The sequence below is a fragment of the Symphalangus syndactylus genome, chromosome 16, assembly GCF_028878055.3.
Source record: "Symphalangus syndactylus isolate Jambi chromosome 16, NHGRI_mSymSyn1-v2.1_pri, whole genome shotgun sequence".
Taxonomy (NCBI): domain Eukaryota; kingdom Metazoa; phylum Chordata; class Mammalia; order Primates; family Hylobatidae; genus Symphalangus; species Symphalangus syndactylus.
The window spans coordinates 44641428-44660388 of NC_072438.2; the positions used below are offsets into that span (position 1 = coordinate 44641428).

General features: G+C 42.6%; 1 protein-coding gene and 1 long non-coding RNA gene across 7 annotated transcripts in view; both read left to right on the forward strand.

The window, feature by feature from the left end:
- The window catches only part of TBC1D1 (TBC1 domain family member 1), a 248220-nt gene that overhangs the window by 22877 nt on the left and 206382 nt on the right, over positions 1-18961 (forward strand). The gene's annotated exons all lie outside the window — the stretch shown is intronic.
- Positions 1410-17773, forward strand: LOC134732803 (uncharacterized). Its single transcript, XR_010116350.1, has 2 exons — positions 1410-3122; positions 17624-17773. It is a non-coding gene; the product is annotated as an uncharacterized lncRNA (long non-coding RNA).

Genomic DNA, 18961 nt, shown 5'->3' on the forward strand with positions numbered 1-18961 from the left:
ATCTAGCTGTTCATCATAGATGTATCTTCTGAAAGGACTCAGGGTAAATGTAATTTATTTTACATGGGACGTTAGAGTGGGTTTTAAAGGTCTACTGGCAGTTTCCCAGGCCAATGGATTGGGTGAGGATTGAATGTATGCTCTAAGTAGAAAATATAGCATGTGCCATGCCATAGCAGATTGGGGAATGATGAGATGCCCACTGTAGCTGGGCCTGCCGGGTTAGAGTTTTACAAGTTGTATAGTCAGAGATGAGACAGGAAGGAAGGGCTAAGGCCGAATTTTACAGGGCTTTGTATGCCTTGCTGAAGGAGTTAGACAGTCCCCTGAGAAAGAAAGTTGCTGCTGTGGTCCGAATGTGTCTTCTCCAATATTTATGTGTTGAAACTTCATGACCAATGTTATAGTATTAAGAGGTGGGGTCTTTAAGAGATGATTAGGTCATGTGGGCTCATCCCTCATGAATGCTATTATGACCCTATAAAAGAGGCTTCATGAAACATATTAAGCCCCCTTTCCTTCTTCTACTATGTGAGGATGCAGCAACAAAGCTCCATCTTGGGAGGAGAGACTCAACTCTCCCAGACACCAATCCTACCTGAGCCTTGATGTTGGACTTCCCAGCCTCCAGAACTGTCAGAAATAAATTTCTGTGCTTTATAAATTACCCAGTCTCAGGTATTTTGTTATGGCAGCACAAACAGCCTAAGACAGTTGCTATTAGAAGCACTGATCAGGGAAGTAAAATGGTTGAATTTATTTGGAGAATTTGGAGTGAAGGATGGAATAGAGGGATGAGAGACAGACGAGGGAAACCAGTTAGGAGGCTAGCACAGTAGCCGATATGAAAACTCAAGAAGCATCTTACCCATAGCATAATTAGGAAGTAGCTTGTTCTTGGTGAGTCCATGCTGATGTCTTCTGATCACTTTCCCCTCAATACCCAACAGAGTTTTAATAGTCTGTTGGTCTCCAGTGGAAGAGAAAGTCAGACAGATCCTAATTCTCTGTCCTATTGATGCTTATATGCTTGGTTCCTAAGGAATGGCATGAAAAATAACATAGAAGTGAAATTCCTAATCTGATTCTGCTCAGCCTTCTAAAAAATATATTCAGGGCTGGGCACAGTGGCTCATGCCTGTAATCCCAGCACTTTGGGGGGCTTAGGTGAGTGGATCACCTGAGGTCGGGAGTTCAAGACAAGTCTGACCAACATGGAGAAACCCCATCTCTACTAAAAATACAAAAATTAGGCAGGTGTGGTGGCACATGCCTGTAATCCCAGCTACTCAGGAGGCTGAGGCAAGAGAATCGCTTGAACCCAGGAGGAGAAGTTGTGGTGAGCCGAGATCACACCATTGCACTCCAGCCTAGGCAACAAGAGTGAAACTCCATCTCGAAAAAAAAAAAAAATATATATATATATATATATATATTCGGATATCTCCCATGTCACCCTCCGATGACCCCACATCCCATTCCAGCTCCTTCCAGTTACTGGCCCAATTTTTTTTTTTTCTTCAAGAGTTATAGTGGCTACCTTCACCTGCACTCCCTTGCCTTTTCTTTGGTTTACCAGCTGGGCTTCTGACCTCATCATTCCACTAAAATTGCTCTTACAATGTCACGAGTCACCTAGAGCTTGTGAGATATAGTGGTCCCTTCTTTGTACTTTTCTTACTCAACTTCTCAGTAGCTTTTGTCATAGTTTGGCAAGAGAATGTTTCTTCTATCTTGAAACACTCTCTTTTGGCTTTTGGAGAACCACAGCTGCCTGTTTTTCCTTCAACTTTCTAGTAGTCTCTACCCAGTCTCCTTTGCTTCTACCTCTTCTTCTCAATTCTGATTTTTATGTCCCCTGAAAACTTGGTCTCCTACATTTCTCTTCTGGACACCCTTCCAGTTGAACTCATCCAGTCTTACAGTGTTAACTACCACCTAATTGATGGTACCTCTCAATTGTTAATCTATTACTTTAAACTCTTCAAAGAGCTCCACACTTGTCTATCCAACTGCCATTGTGACTTTTCTAGTTGGCTGTTAACTACATGTCTCAAACTCAACATGGCTAAAGTAGAACCCTTGATTCCGCTCCCTGCAATCTGTTTCTTTCCCAGTCTTCTATAGCTCTAAGTGGTGATGACTGTTGCTGCGGCCAAAACCTAGGAGTCGTCTTCGATTTCTCTTTTTCCATTATCCCTCACCCAAATTATTCAACCCATTGCAAATACACCACTTCGTTTGCTCCATTACTGAGCCCAAGCGCGAGGTGCCATTATATCTCATCTGGACTACTGCAGTGCCTCCAAACTCTTCCCTCTGTTTCTGTTCCTGCTTGTTCTTTCCACCAGACATCCAAAGACATCTTTTAAAACCCTATCAAATCATGCCATTCCCCTGCTCAAAACCTCTCTAGTGGCTTCCCCAGTACTTAGACTAAAGTTCTGTATCTTTGCTGGGGCTATCATGTAGACTTCATCTCCCACACCCTTCCCATTGCTCTCTGGACTCCAGCCACCCTGGTGTTTATATTGCTCAAACATGACAGCCTCATTCTTCACATGGGATCTTTGCATCCGCTGTTGCCTCTGCCTGGAAGCATGGCTGCTTCCTTAGGTCACTATGGACTCAGCTCAAACCTCACCCTCTGGCCACCCACTCAAAAGTAGCCCCACACTAAGCAATATCATTTCATCCAGTTTTAATGCCTTCATATTACTCATCATTATCTGAAATTACCTTGTTCAGATATTATCACTATCCAAATTATCTTGTTCAGAATCATATGCTTCCATGTTAACCACCTACTTACCTGCCTACGCTCTAACAGAGCAAAGCTCTTGACTGTCTTCTTCACTGCTAGTCCCTGGCACCTGGAACAGTGCCTGGCACATAGTAGATACTTCATGAATGAATGAATGAATGTTACATTTTTGTGTTAATTCTTGAGGATGTACTCTTCCTTTCTATTGTTTTAACCCGATATCATCTAGAAGCTCCTGTGTTAGTCAGCATTCTCCAGGGAAACAGAACCAGTAGGATACACATCACAAAGTACTGGCTCACATGATTATGGAGGCTGAGAAATCATATGATCTGCCATTTGCAAGCTGGAGACCCAGGTAAGCCAGTGATATAGTTCAAAGGCCTGAGAGCTGGAGAGCTGAAGGCATAGATTCCAGTTTAGTCTGAATGCCTGAGAGCTGGGAGAACCAAGGGGAGGGGAAGATCAGTGTCCCAGCTCAAGCAGTCAGGTAGAGAGCAAATTTAACCTTGCTCTGTCTTTTTCTTCTATTCCAGACCTCAAGGTATTGAAATATACACATTAACATTGGGGAGGGCTATTGCTTTACTCAGCCTGCCAGTGCTAATCTCTTCTGGAAACACCTTCACAGACACACCCCAGAAATAATGTTTAACCAGATATCTGGACATCCCATGGCTTAGTCAAGTTGACACATAAAATTAAGCATCATCACATCCCCTGTGCACCCATATTAATTTATTTCCTCATTTTTCCTTTCCTCCTTCATCAAGACAGACTCCTGTTGTTCAGCCAGGATTTTGTTCTTAGAAGCCACCCCTCTCTCCCCATCCCTCCTGAGCTTCTTTCTCTTAGAGTTTTGTTCATGGGGTAATGGTCATCATCTCTCAGCTCTTTGAAATCTGCACCATTCTCTTCTTTGGTTTTTACGAACGCAAAATTTTCTTGGCATTTATTGGTGACAGTTGCGGAAGAGATGTCATGAAGGCCGAGCAGCCTTTACTGTTGAGAAAACCCTTGTGTGTAGATTAAGTCCTTTTAGATGTAACTGGAGCCCACTTTCTTTGCGTCCATCTTTTTATTCTGAAATGCTTTTTCTGATTATACAAGGGTTTATGTTAAATGTAAGAAATACATTCATACAAAAGAATTAGAGGTAAAATTTCCCCTGACTCCCGTCTCCTAGAGGGAAACCAACATTAAGAGACTGGTGTATATCTTTATACATTTTACTGTCTTATTTATAGAAATAAATGTTTCTGTATGAAATAATTTTTTATATCCTTTTCTACCATTTCTTTTATAACTCAGCTCTCTCTCTTGTTCTCTCTCTCTGTATATGTGTGTGTGTGTATATATATGTGTGTGTGTATATATATATATATATACTTTAAACATCTTTTTATGGTGATAGGGGTGCATCGTTTTTAGCAATTTCATAGTTGTCCCCTGTGTGAAGTAGTGGGAAAGGAAGGCCTAGTTTCATGACTGAAGCAGAGCTGCTGTTTGGGCAAGAACATCATCTTTATTTAGCTTTGATAAACCATCTTGGTTGTGAAAAGACAGCACAGCCAGGATGGGCTGAAAGTGACTTGGGGATGTCTAATCTGCTTAGCATAAGAAACCAACAAGATTCTGGAGAAAGTCAGGACTCAAGAGTATGCAAATCAGGAGCCAAAGTCAAATTCCTATTTTTGATGGTGAGCAGGGGGAATGACTAGTCTTTTAACCACGGGAGGGCTGATGTTTAGGTTTTAGTTAGCCGCTACTGTTTTGTTTTGTTTTTTTAGTTTTCTTGAGACAGTCTCACTCTCTTGCCCAGGCTGGAGTGCAGTGGCGTGATCTCTGCACACTGCAACCCCAGCTTCCCAGGGTCAAGAGATACTCCGGCCTCAGCCTCTTGAGTAGCTGGGATTAGAGGCACATGCTACCACGCCCAGCTAATTTTTGTATTTTTGGTAGACACGGGATTTCACCATGTTGGCCAGGCTGGTCTTGAACTTCTGACCTCAAGTGATTCGCCTGCCTCAGCCTCCCAAAGTGCTGGGATTACAGGCGTGAGGCACCACGCCTGTCCTGCTGCTATGTTTTGTATGGTGCCGCAGAGTGTCTGAGTATCTCACTCCCTCCTCTGTGGCCTCCCTTTGCTCATTTCCCCAAATACTTATTACAGTCTACCACATATAAGAAGTTGTGTGGGCCAGGCATGGTGGCTCAAGCCTGTAATCCCAGCACTTTGGGAGGCCAAGGCAGGTGGATCACATGAGGTCAGGAGTTCAAGACCAGCCTGGCCAACATGGTGAAACCCGTCTCTACTAAAAAATACAAAAATTAGCTGGGCATGGTGGCAGGCACCTGTAATCCCAGCTACTCGGGAGGCTGAGGCACGAGAATTGCTTGAACCCGGGAGGTAGAGGTTGCAGTGAGCCGAGACTGCGTCATTGCACTCCAGCCTAGGCGACAGAGCTAGACTCCGTCTCAAAATAAATAAACAAATAAAAGAAGTTGTGTAAGCACTATTTGTGAACATCAAAGAAAGGCTCTATGTGGTGTGTCTGTCCACAGTAGATGGGGAAGGAGGAGCCATGGGAGGCCGCACAGGACAGAGAGCCAGGATTCACTGGGGCAGGGAACTGGACGAACTGTGGACTCCCAAGAACCCCTAGAGAGTTTGGGATGGATGCCGGGCTTCTCTTTCCCCAAGAGAAGGGATTTTGATCCAGTACTTAAAATCTTCCGAATGACAGAATAACCCTTGCTGCTATCTGACCATAATTTAGCTATTTCCTCTTCATGATCATTTAGATTTTTCCAATTTTCCCCCTTCATTATACTTTTCTCAGCAATAAAAATATTGCATCTGCTTCCAAACAGATATAGTCAGTTTATATATGCTAATAGATACAGTGCTCCCCACCTCAAAAAAAACAGACGAAGCTATTTTGAAGATGATCCCCTGAGGAGCTGGCATGACTTAGAGCCCATAGTTGCCCTGTGCAACTTCCATGATGTTAAATTTCAAAGCAGAGATTACATTTTAATTATAATAGCATGCTTTAGAGGGATTCACAGCTTAAAAAACAACTGGAGGCAAATTGTACATGCAAGTGAATAAATGTCTTATCCATGTGATTTCCATTCTCAAAGCTTGATTTATAACACTTGGATTCCTAAAATCTGTTCTTGCCATTTTCTTTCCACCATATTATGAGTTATCTCAGACTGCTCATGATAAATGAGGTGACTACCACTGATTTTTACAATGACAAAAAGAAAAAAAAAGCATGTTTCATATTAGAAAGTTGTACATAGTCTTTGTGCTTCATGAAGAAAATAAAATTATACTAAATACAATTTTAGATTTTTCTTTTTTGGCCTTTATGTATGTTTTAAACAGTGAACAAACAAATGTGATCACGGTGTGTTTTGGCATTTTCCTTTTTTTTTTTTTTTTTTTTTTTGAGATGGAGTCTTGCTCTGTCTCCCAGGCTGGGGTGTGGTGGCACAATCTCAGCTCACTGCAACCTCTGCCTCCCAGGTTCGAGCGATTCTCCTGTCTCAGCCTCCTGAGTAGCTGGGATTACAGATGTGCGCCACCACGCCTGGCTAATTTTTCTATTTTTAGTAGAGACGGGGTTTCACCATGTTTGCCAGGCTGGTCTCGAACTCCTGACCTCAGGTGGCCTGCCTGCCTGGCCTCCCAAAGTGCTGGGATCACAGGCATGAGCCACCCTGCCTGGCCTGGCATTTCCTTTGTAAGCCTAGCCGTACAATTTTTAATCAGTCTCTAAAAGCAGATGTACAAGTGCACAGTTCCCCTGTCAACTATAAATGATGTATTATGTGTATTCTGTACAACACATACTAATTTTAATTCCCTACTACATTTCTAGTATGTATAACATTATGAAAATGTTAATTAGCATAATTCAACATAATTGCTGAGGACTGTTGAATAAATTTCCTTCTAAGGTTTTAGATGATGTTCTACTCCTTATAATATAATACCAACAACACAGAGAAAAGTTGTGCAAGAAAATGATTCCTATCTGGAGGCTTGAAGACTTACGCCCCCATCTTTAAAAAAAAAAAAAACCTGGAAATGTACAGTTTGAAAATGAAAGGTTCAGGAGAAGAAATAACCCAAAGAATTTTAAAGTTACAGATTTTATTTTATTTTGGGATGAAGTCTCACTGTGTCCCCCAGGCTGAAGTGAAGTGGTGTGATCTTGGCTCACTGCAACCTTCACCTCCTGGGTTCAAGCGATTCCTCTGCCTCAGCCCCCCGAATACCTGAAAAGGCATGTGCCACCATGCCTAGCTGGTTTTTTTGTTTTGTTTTGTTTTGGTATTTTTAATATAGATGAGGGTTTCACTGTGTTGGGTAGGCTGTTCTTAAACTCCTGACCTCAAGTGATCTGCCTGCCTGGGCCTCCCAAAGTGCTGGGATTACAGACATAAGCCACCGCACCTGGCTAAGGTTATATATTTTTATTTGATCAGACAGTTTCTATGCAGTTAACTACTGGGAAAAGCACAACTACTCCTATTTAAGACTCATATGTGATCACTGGTTAAAAAAAAGAGAAATACATATTTCTCAAAATAAGTAATATAAATGCAGAATCTGCTGTATCATCTGTTTCATAGTTTAGATATATGAGCTTCCTCCTCTTTTGACACTATCAGTGCTAAGTGATCACATTAAATAATCTGTGCTGGTAGTTAAAAGTAAAATTATTTTAATCACAGGCAGAATGTTCTTATTTAGCTTCTCCACAGCTGGCGAGAATTGGTTTAGTTCAGTAAACATTAACTATCTGTGGCCAGGCTCGGTGGCTCACGCCTGGAATCCCAGCACTTTGGGAGGCTGAGCGGGGCGGATCATGAGGTCAGGAGATCGAGACCATCCTGGCTAACACGGTGAAACTCCGTCTCTACTAAAAATACAAAAAATTAGCCGGGCATGGTGGCGGGCGCCTGTAGTCCCAGCTACTTGGGAGGCTGAGGCAGGAGAATGGCGTGAACCCGGGAGGTGGAGCCTGCAGTGAGCCGAGATCGCGCCACTGCACTCCGGCCTGTGCCAAAGAGTGAGACTCCGTCTCAGAACAACAACAACGACAACAACAAAAACATTATCTGTGTGCCAGGCAGTGTGCTAGGCTTAGTGGGTACAAAAACCCAACAAAAAGCCCGTGTCCTTGAAGCACTTAGAGTCCGGTGGGCCATGAGGTTGGGGGGTGTAGTTTGAAGGACAGTCATAGACAGGTGCTTCAATGTAATCTCGTAAGAGGTAATAAGGTAGAGTTCTGTGCAGGCCACTGGGTGAGCTCTCTTCCACCTGGGGTTCTGCGAAACCACCTTGGAGCCAAATCTTTAAGGAGGAATAAGAACCGGGTAAAGAGACAAAACACAGAGCCAGTGTGAGCTGGGGAGCGCAGAAAAGAGGAGGGAGAATGAATGAGTAGGCATCTGTCCTTTGCGACTGCCTGAGATGGGAAATAGGAAGTAAAAGGACTTGGAGGCGAGGGACCAATGACTTCCACTGCAGATTTCTGGGGTATTAGAGCCGTGTGAGGGATGTTCAATGGGCTGAAGTTCAGCGGAGTGGGCAGGGCTGGAGCCATGCAGGTGGAGCATACACATGGGAGTCAAAACGATGAGAGAGGTTAATATCCCCGGAGCAAGGAACACTGGGGAATGTGAGTGTTTTCAGAAGTGGGTAAGGGAAGGGAGTCCACAAAGGAACATGAAGGTAGGAGGAGACCTATGGGACCGCATTGTCCCAAAACAGTAGGGAGTTTTAAGAATGGAGACAAAGGGGCCGAGCACGGTGGCTCCCGCCTGTAATCCCAGCACTTTGGGAGGCCGAGGCGGGCCGATCACGAGGCCAGGAGATTGAGACCATCCTGGCTAATACGGTGAAACCCCGTCTCTACTAAAAATACAAAAAATTAGCCGGGCGTGGTGGCGGGTTCCTATAGTCCCAGCTACTCAGGAGGCTGAGGCGGGAGAATGGCGTGAACCCGGGAGGCGAAGGTTGCAGTGAGCCGAGATCGCGCCACTGCACTCCAGCCAGGGCGACAGAGCGAGACTCCGTCTCAAAAAAAAAAAAAAAAAGAATGGAGACAAACGACAACAGTGTCAAGAGCAGTAATGAACTTTGTAAAGGTAATGGCTGATGAACATCCCACAGATCTGGCAGTGTGGGTAGTCACTGATGACCTTTGGCAGTGGAGTAACAGGGCATAGACGCCAGATTGCAGAGAGGAGTGGATAGTGTCAAGGACATGGAGAGGCCATCTGTGACTTCCAACTCAACCCCGGAAAAAAAAAAAACATAAACATATATGTTTTATATGTATATTATATACATAATACATATATATACAAAATACATATATATATTTTTTTGAGATGGAGTCTCCCTCTGTCGCCAAGCTGGAGTGCAGTGGCATGATCTCGGCTCACTGCAACCTCTGCCTCCCAGGTTCAAGCAATTTTCCTACCTCAGCTTCCCGAGCAGCTGGGATTGCAGACATGCGCCACCATGCCCAGCTAATTTTTGTATTTTTTTTTTTCTTTAGTTGAGATGGGGTTTCACCATGTTGACCAGAAGGGTCTCAATCTCTTGACCTCATGATCCACCTGCCTCAGCCTCCCAAAGTGCTGAGATCACAGGCGTGAGCCACTGCGTCCAGCCCATATATACAATTTTTATTTTGCCTGTCATGTTTTTTGGGGGCTAGAGCGCCATGAGTTATAAGTGGCACAATCATAGCTCACTACAGCCTCGAACTTCCAGGCTCAGGTGATTTTCCAGGCTCAGGCAATCTTCCCGCCTCAGCCTCCCAAGCACTTAAGACTACAGGCGTGCACACCACACCCAGCTAATTAAAAAAAAAAAACTGTAGAGACAGCTTCTCGCTATGTTGCCTAGGCTGCATATGAACTCCTGGCCTCAAGCTATCCTCCCACCTTGGCCTCTTTAAGTGCTGGGATTACAGGTGTGAGCCACCACACCCAGCCTCTTTTCCTGTTTTTATCTCTACTCTTAACTAGGATACCCTTCCACTTTTTTTTTCCTCCTTTTTACCTCCCCTGTCTGCTGACATTAAAAATAATAACCACAGCTAATTTGCCTGGTTCTTTGTAATTTATAGAATACTTTCACATATCACTTTATTTAATAAGCTCACCCATCTTTTGTTTTGGTATCATAACTAATTTACAGTTGTTTAGGATGGAGGCCCAGACATACAGATTCCTATGTGCCTCGTAATTCAACCCGTCCTATTGAGGAAACTGAGGCTTGGGCTTATGTCCTATTTCATCACTGTTTAGAGGGGTTCTGGCTTTAGAAGGTAATCTCCTGATTTTCATTGTGTAACTCTAATTACAAGGTGGAGACACTGGGGAGGCTCAGGCAACCCTGTTAGAACTCAGTACAGAGGAACTCTGGCCCATAGGCAATAGGCAACCAAGAGCCTGCGCCTTTAAGCTGTCCTGACTCATGTGCTAGTTACTGGTAGGCAGTAAGCCAGACCACAGACCCTCCACCCTCATCTGTACTTGTCTGAGACTCCCTCGCTTTGTGCCCACTCATGACCTCTGCTTATTCTCAGTTCTTTTTCTGTTTCTATCTAGCTTCCTACACTTTGAATTTTGTCTCCTGCTACAGAACATTCCTCCTTTTTCTCCAATCGGCATCCAGTCTACTGAATCTATCAACAGCACCTCTATATAGTCCACTGGAGATGGCCCATGGCTAATTAGCCTATTCTGCTGCCCTGGCCTCAGTGACTGGTTTGGGGGTGGGCTTGTGATCCAAACCAGGCAAATCGGAGTCAATCCTGGAAAAAGAATCTCTCACAGGGGACCCTATGGCTGCTGCCTGTGTGAACGAAGACAATAAGGAGGTGCCACAGCTAATGGATGGGGTAGCAAAGTTCTCTTTTTTTTTTAAATTATACTTTAAGTTCTTGGATACATGTGCAGAACGTGCAGGTTTGCTACATAAGTATACACGTACCATGGTGGTTTGCTGCACCCATCAACCCATCATCTACATTAGCTTTTTCTCCTAATGCTATCCCTCCCCTAGCCCCCCACCCCTCGACAGGCCCTGGTGTGTGATGTTGCCCTCCCTGTGTCCATGTGTTCTCACTGTTCAACTCCCACTTATGAGTGAGAACATGCAGTGTTTGTTTTCTGTTCCTGTGTTAGTTTGCTGAGAATGATGGTTTCCAGCTTCATCCATGTCCCTGCAAAGGACATGAACTCATCCCTTTTTATGGCTGCATAGTACTCCATGGTGCATATGTGCCACATTTTCTTTATCCAGTCTATCATTGATGGGCATTTGGGTTGGTTCCAAGTCTTTCTATTGTGAATAGAGCTGCAATAAACATACGTGTGCATGTGTCTTTATAGTAGAATGATTTATAATCCTTTGGGTATATACCTAGTAATGGGATTGCTGGGTCAAGCAAAGTTCTTTAATATCCTCTGCATGCCGGGATCCAATTTATTGGAGCTGGAACTCTCCCTGCACTTTTCAAGTGCACAGGCCAATGAAATCCCCATGTATGTTTAATCCCATTGAGGTGAGTGGCAGTTGTAACCACAAAAGCCTTAACTATTATTCTCCCCCACCACCCTCACCCCCCTCCTTTTTTTTTTTTGAGACAGTCTCACTCTGTCACCCAGGCTGGAGTGCAGTGGCGCCATCTCAGCTCACTGCAACCTCCGCCTCCTAGGTTCAAGTGATTCTGCTGCCTCAGCCTCCCAAGTAGCTGGGACTACAGGTGTGCACCACTATGCCCAGCTAATTTTTGTATTTTTAGTAGAGATGGGGTTTCACCATGTTGGCCAGGCTGGTCTTGAATTCCTGACATCAGCTGATCCACCCACCTAGGCCTCTGAAAGTGCTGGGATTACAGGCGTGAGCCAATGCACCCGGCATAGTCACCTCTCTTTAGCCTCATTTGGCTCCTGTGTCTTGCTGGGACTCACTGTGATTGATCTTTGCAATCTCTAGAATTTGCTTCAGACCCAGTCCTCTTACTCTCAGCTTCCTCAGGTACCCTACACCTTGCTGGCTCCTGCCCCAGCTCCTGAGACTCAAGCCCTGGGCTCTAACTGGTGTCACTGCCGTATGCCAGCCCTCTCCTCCCCCACACCACCCCTGCCATGCTCCCTCCCCAAACAATCTCATGGGATATTTTCTCATCACTGTGCTATGAGTCAGTTCAAGTTTATGTGTTGCCTATACTTTGTTTGTGTGAACTGATTATTTCTATTATTAATAATGACAGAAGAAATATCTACCATTAACCCAATACTTTTTCGTTGCAGTAAAATATACATAACATAAATCCATCATTTTAACCATTTTTAGGTGTGCAGTTCAGTGGCATCAGTATATTCACTGTGTTATGCAACCATCACACTACCCATTTCCAGAACTTTTTCATTATCCCACCAGAAACTCTGTACCCATTAAAAATAACTCCTCACTGCTCCCTGCCCCCAGACCCCGGAAACCTCTTTTATTTCTGTGTCTATGAATTTGCCTGTTCTAGGCACCTTATATATGGGGAATCCAATATTTATCCTTCTGTGTCTGGTGTATTTCACTTAACATAATATTTTCAGGGCTTGTCTATGTTTTAGCAGTATCAGAATTGTATTCCTTTTTAAGGCTGAGTGTTGTTCCCTTGCATGTATATGCCACATTTTGTTTATCCATGTATCTGTCGATGGACATGTAGGTTGTTTTTACCCTTTGGCTACTGTGAATAATGCTGCTATGAACATGGGTGTACAAATATCTGTTTGAGTCTCTGCTTTCAATTCTTTTGGGTACATACCAAGAAGTGGAATTCCTGGGTCAACCAAGCATGTGCTATGTATTTTATGCACGTTATTTTTATTTACTATTCACAACAACTCTATGTGGTATTATTATTCCTACTTTAAAGATGAGGAAACTGAGACTTAGAGAAATTAACATGCCAAGGACACATCCTGTGCTATGTTTTTGCTGCTGCTACTCATAAAATCATCTCTCCAAGCCGTGAAGGAACACACGTGCAGCATACACTGTCTGCCAGGCCCTGGGCTCCATGCCAAGGCATACAGTCACATGTCATACCTAGTGTTCTCTCCCGTGAACTCAGAGAAAGTGGAATCACCCTGTAGCATGCTGCATGGATGGTGCAGGGCCAGGTCTACCTTTCACACATGGTGTCTTGTCTTTGCCATTTACACTGCTGGGTTTTATTCTTGCCAAGCCAGTGACCAATTTTACCAGCCTCTTTCATTTCCTAACCTGAACCAACGCTGTCTGTAGGTGGAAGGAACAAAGAAACAAGTGAAGAAAAAAAAATTATATATTACTTCTGATTATAAAAATGATACGACTGTTCATGGTGGCTTACACCTGTAATCCCAGCACTTTGGGAGGCCAAGGTGGGGGGATCATGAGGTCAAGAAATCGAGACCATCCTGGCCAACATGGTGAAACCCTGTCTCTACTAAAAATAGAAAAATTAGCTGGGCATGGTGAGGCACGCCTGTAGTCCCAGCTACTTAGGTGTGGAGGTTGCAGTGAGCTGAGATGGCGCCACTGCATTCCAGCCTGGTGATAGAGCGAGACTCCATCTGAAAAAAAAAAGAAAGAAAGAAAGAAAGAAAGAAAGAAAGAAAGAAAGAAAGAAAGAAAGAAAGAAAGAAAGAAAGAAAATCATTGCAGACAATTTGGAAAAAAATAGTAACACATTAGCAAAGAAAACAAACCACCCTATAATCATGCCATTTGAGATAACTGTTCTAAAAAAAAGTTTAAAATAAATTAATAAAATATGTTATCATCGATTAGAAAAGATCAAAGTAGTTTGGTATCAATTTACTCAATAAAACAAAAGAGAGAAATTGGCCCTAAACATTTCCCCATCTACCTTTGACAGATTTAAATTATTCAATTCAGTTACTGCAGATTTATGTCTTTCTGTTTGAAGGACATTTATCCTACAGAACTTACCAGATGGTGCCTGCGATGGCTCTATGATTATCCGTCATCATTAGGAGAAAATGCTCCGTAATCTGTGTGCATTAACTTTAACTATTTGGAACATGTGTACTTTGGAAGAAAGCTATCACATGGAGAATGTATACAGGAAGAACTTTCTAGTGGTAAACATTATTATCTGAACTCGAATGCCAGAGGCAGAGATGACAGTGGATTTACACCAGGATAAGGATTCCCTCCCTTTGTGCCTCCATAGGGTACTTTCTGCCTCCCGTCACTTTAGGTCAGGTTGCTGTGGCTGCTCAATGCCTTGGCGTTGCTCTATAGGGCTGCTCAAGCCATATGGCACCTCTGTACAAATTACAAAGTGCCCCTTCCTTCCTGTGAAAGGAGGTGGCCTTGCTCCACCGCTTGGTCAGCAGAAGGGCGGTGAGTTCATTCTTCACCTGCATCTTTGTCCAGGTACCCTCGCTCAGCGATCAAAAACTCTATGTAATGATCCTGGCTCTGCCTTTTTGAGGCTTCCCTTCCTCTGGGGGTGCCGATGCTGCGGATATTCTAGATCGAGGTGATGCGGCCCCACTTCTAGGTGAGCCTTGGTGATGTGGCCCTCCATTCAATACATATCTTTTGAACTCTTACTGTCCAAACCTGGTCCCCACGGAAAGGCTACTTGGACCTGGACATCAGTCCTACCTTCTCTTTGGCCACTGCCACCAACTCTGTGTTACACAGGCAAGAACTTTAAACAGTCCGCTAAGTCTCAGCTGGATTTATGGGTGGTAGCTTTGTCTACAGGTGCTTGAAATACTACTGTTATGACGAGGCATGGTGGCTCACGCCTGTAATCCCAGCACTTTGGGAGGCCAAGGCGGGTGGATTGCTTGAGGCCAGGAGTTCAAGATCACTGTGGCCAACATGGTGAAACCCCACCTCTACTAAAAATACAAAAATTACCTGGGCGTGGTGGCGCATGCCTGTAATCCCAGTGTAATTCTCGTGGCTGAGACATGAGAGTCACTTGAACCCAGGAGGCAGAGGTTGCATTGAGTCATGATCACGCCACTGCACTCTAGCCTGGGGGACAGAGTGAAACTCTGTCTCAAAAAAGAAAAGGAAAAAAAAGAAATATTACTGTTATAAGTATTAACAGCTATTCAAATTAACACAGACTTCTAATGGAGGCAGGAAGAGATCACTTAGATCTTCCAAAGCCATGACTCCACTCAAAACTCTCCCCATTTCGAATTTATTCTTTTTCATTGGAAGCTAAAGTGCACTCTCCTTCTACAAAAGGAGATTTTACAATTTTTACAAAATTGATTTTACAATTCTATTTTTTTTGTGTGTGTCTTGATTTTTAAACTTACTAGGACTACTAGGTTTCAAGTCTTTCTCTCTTTTAAGGTACTCCTGAAGAGTCTCTCTCTTATATCTATTGCTGTTTAACTCCTATTTTCTTTGGTCTGGGGAGCCAAGATCCCAAGATCCATGATTCCAGCTGTAGGCAGCTTGGGTTTTTGCTTTACCATGGTGATGTTTTTATAAAAGCCAAAACAACAATTACAGTGTCTTAGAAGTGGTGGATGAATTTTGCATGTTAGAAACAGTCATTGTGCCATTATGCAAATGAAATGCAATTTTACGGAAATATGTGATGCAGAGTGAAGCTGAGTGGCTTAAGTACAAATCCTTATGCTTTTGTTTGGTTAATGCACTTTCAAAAATATTGTTAGGTTAGCTGGCACAGCGAGTATCTGTAGTCCCAGCTACTCAGGAGGCTGACGTGGGAGGATCACTTGAGCCCAGGGGTTCGAGGCTGCAGTGTGCTACAGTTGTGCCTGTGAATAGCCACTGCACTCCATCCTGGGCAGCATAGCAAGACCCTGTTTCTAAAACACAAGTTTTAAAAATTGTTAAGTTGAAATTCAGGTCATTATTGTCCCTTCACAATAACAGAAATGATTGACAATGGCAAATGTGATTAAAAGCATGCACTCTAGAGTTACCTACTAGCTTAAGGTCCTTGGGAAAAGCACCAAATCTCTCTGCCTTAGTTTCCCCATCTGTAAAATGGGGCTAATAATAGTATCACTGTCTTGGGTTTTTGCAAGGATTACATGAGTTAAGATGTGTGAAGTGCTTAGAACAGGGCCTGGCATATAGTTGGAACTACTAGTTTAAAAGTGTTAGCTATTACATGAAAAATAATATGATTATCTTCTAGAAGTCAGATACAATTTAAGTGTGCATTTTATAATATGGTATTAGTTCTTCAATGCTTCAACCAACCTAATTGTGATGAAGTCCAACAGTGGCAAATATTGATGTTGTTTTGTTTTACACACTTTTGGTAATTGAATTACCGTAGGCGTTTTCCCTCTTGGACAGGGTATGTTGATATCAGAGTCAAGGTAAGTGTAGTAAATAGAACCTTAGGTTTTTTTTTTTTTGACACCTGATTGGTGAGTCTGATTCTGTTATAATTTCTTAATTCCCATGACAAGATCCACTGCTCTGTTTTGCTTCTTGAACAGCTTGTCTGGATTGTATTTTCTCTCTTACCGCTGTAGGGCAGCCAGCCTTTGCAGTGGGTATACTTTTGAAAATCTGGACCTTGATTTTGCAGCTTGTCTGCACAATAAACAGCCGACCCATGCCAATTTTCTTCCAGGCTGTCTTTGGCAGAGGAATGATGACTGGCTGCTCCTCAGTGGGTGGCCAGAAATTTCGTTAAAATATAAGAAATCCAACTGCAAACTATTTCAATCTTTTCTATTGCAGAAACGGATGCCGTTATAACTTTGAAAAATCCATCACGGCCACTTAATTTCCCTTTTTACATTACATTTTAGACGAGTAATTTTTTTGAAATCCAAGGTCATATGAACCACAGGCAGAATTCTCGGCAGTGCTGAAGATTCTCCCTGAAAGGTCTCTAGGCTTGGCTTAGGAACTGTGGGTGAGGAAACAAAGAATTTCCTTTTGGACTGCTAGTCTGAGCTAACTCATCATTGTCCCTCTTTGTTGGTGCTCTAAATGTGTCATGATGAAATTGTAAGATGGTTCAATGTCAAAGTACATTTAGTAATCTTCTTAATCTCTTTTTGATGCTTTTAGAGTGGCTAGTGGCATCTGTGGTTAAGGGATGACAGACAGCTTTTTCTTTTTAAATAGCTAGTCTAGCATTTATCTGTCTATTCATCTACCAGTCCAGCTCTTGAATTGGAAATGATCATAGGTGATTTAGAAGTATACATAAGATATGACAATGTACTATGGATTAACAACTGAGTGACAGAGGAAGGAAACACAATGATAAGATCATAATATTGAGTCAGAATGAAAGTTAAAATGCAAGATCATGTAGCATTATATCAGCAGTTTCAAAATTTAGCATCCACTGTACTCCCCATGGGGTATTTGTTAAAAATGCAAGTTCGTTAACCTCACCCTGGGACCCCTGGCACCTATATTGTTAACCCGTGCCCCCAGGTAATCCTGATGCAGGTGGCTGTAGGACCACACTTTAGAAGCACTGACCTATTTCCTTGCTGCATATGGGTAAATTTGGCTCCAGGTTTTCTGGCAGTCAACATGAAAAATGAAGGCTAAGTTTTCCCAGTGTGCAGGAGATAACATCCTTGGCATATAGTATCAATGAAGATGTAACTATGCTTATATCAACTTGAATAGCTGAATAGTACTTTGACTTGTATAGGAATTCAGAAAGGAAATGTCTTCTGTAGTCCTCCCTAACACGAAATATGTCAACGAGTCTGTGGTAGCCAACTAAACGATATTAACTAAACTTTTCTTTTGGTCAGGAGATGCTAAAGCCTCTTAGGGAGAAAGAAAGAGAAGAAAAAGGAGGGGAAAGATGGGAAAATACAAAAAAGGCAGAGGAGTGAGAGAATGAAAAATAACTATGGCGAGACTCTGTCTCAAAAAAAAAAAAAAAAAAAAAAGAAAAATAACTATGGCCACACTCTGAACAGTGGTTTGCTACGATCCACAAAAGGTAAATACATGCACACCCCATGACCCGGCAGTTCCATTCCTAAGAATTCGTGCACACTGTTGCCAAAAAATATGAATGGAAAGTTGACAGCAGCCTGGTTTACAGTAGCCCCAAACTGGAACCAACCCATCAACAGTAGAAGAGTAGAATGGATACATTGTTAAATACAATGTAATACTAAAAAGCAACTAAATGAACTACAGTTATGTGTAAAAACATGAGCAAACTCTAAAAACATAATGCTGATCGAACCAGATGGGAGAAAATACATACTGTATGATTCCATGTATCTAAATTTCAAGGTGAGTAAGATGAGAACTGACATATTCTTTAGGATTGCATGCTTTTTAAGTTTTTGAGACAGAATCTCAGTCTGTCACCCAGGCTGGAGTGTAATGGCATGATCATGGCTCATTGCAGCATCAGACTCCTAGGCTCAAGTGATCCTCCCACCTTGGCCTCCCACAAAGTGTTGGGATTACAGGTGTGAGCCACCATGCCTGGCCAACTTTTTGGATTTTTTTTTTTTTTTTAAGACAGAGTCTTCCTGTATTGCCCAGGCTGGATTTGAACTAATGGGCTCAAGTGATCCTCCTGCCTCAGCCTCCTGAGTAGCTGCAACTACAGATGTGTGCCACTGCACCTGGCTAAACATTTTAAAGTCAGGATAAACTAGTTATTAAACTTTTCCTTGAAATGCTGTGTTCTGTGGTTACAGTTTTCTAGAAGGACTGTAACACTTTTAAGCAAATCTGCCTTAGCCATCTGAAGATTTTATTTTGCATGAAATAAATACTAAGCATATATTTGTTTTCCTAAAGAAATATTTTCCATATATTAAGATAACACATACTTATTTTAAATGATAAATAATGAGAAGGTGAAAAATTAAGGGACATTTAAAAGATAAAAACTGTGACAAAGGTAGAGAAAATCTTACTGGATTATACTGTTAGTAATGTCCTCTCTCATTCGTATGGAGAAAGAATGGATTGGGAGACTTCTTGATACTGAGTTTATGAGAGAACACATGGTTGTTACCATCTCTTGCATGTCTCCTTTATGCCATTTACCACAATGGGTACTTATGTTTGGGGTTTTTTGGTTTTTGTTGTTTTGTTTGTTTGTTTGTTTGTTTGAGATG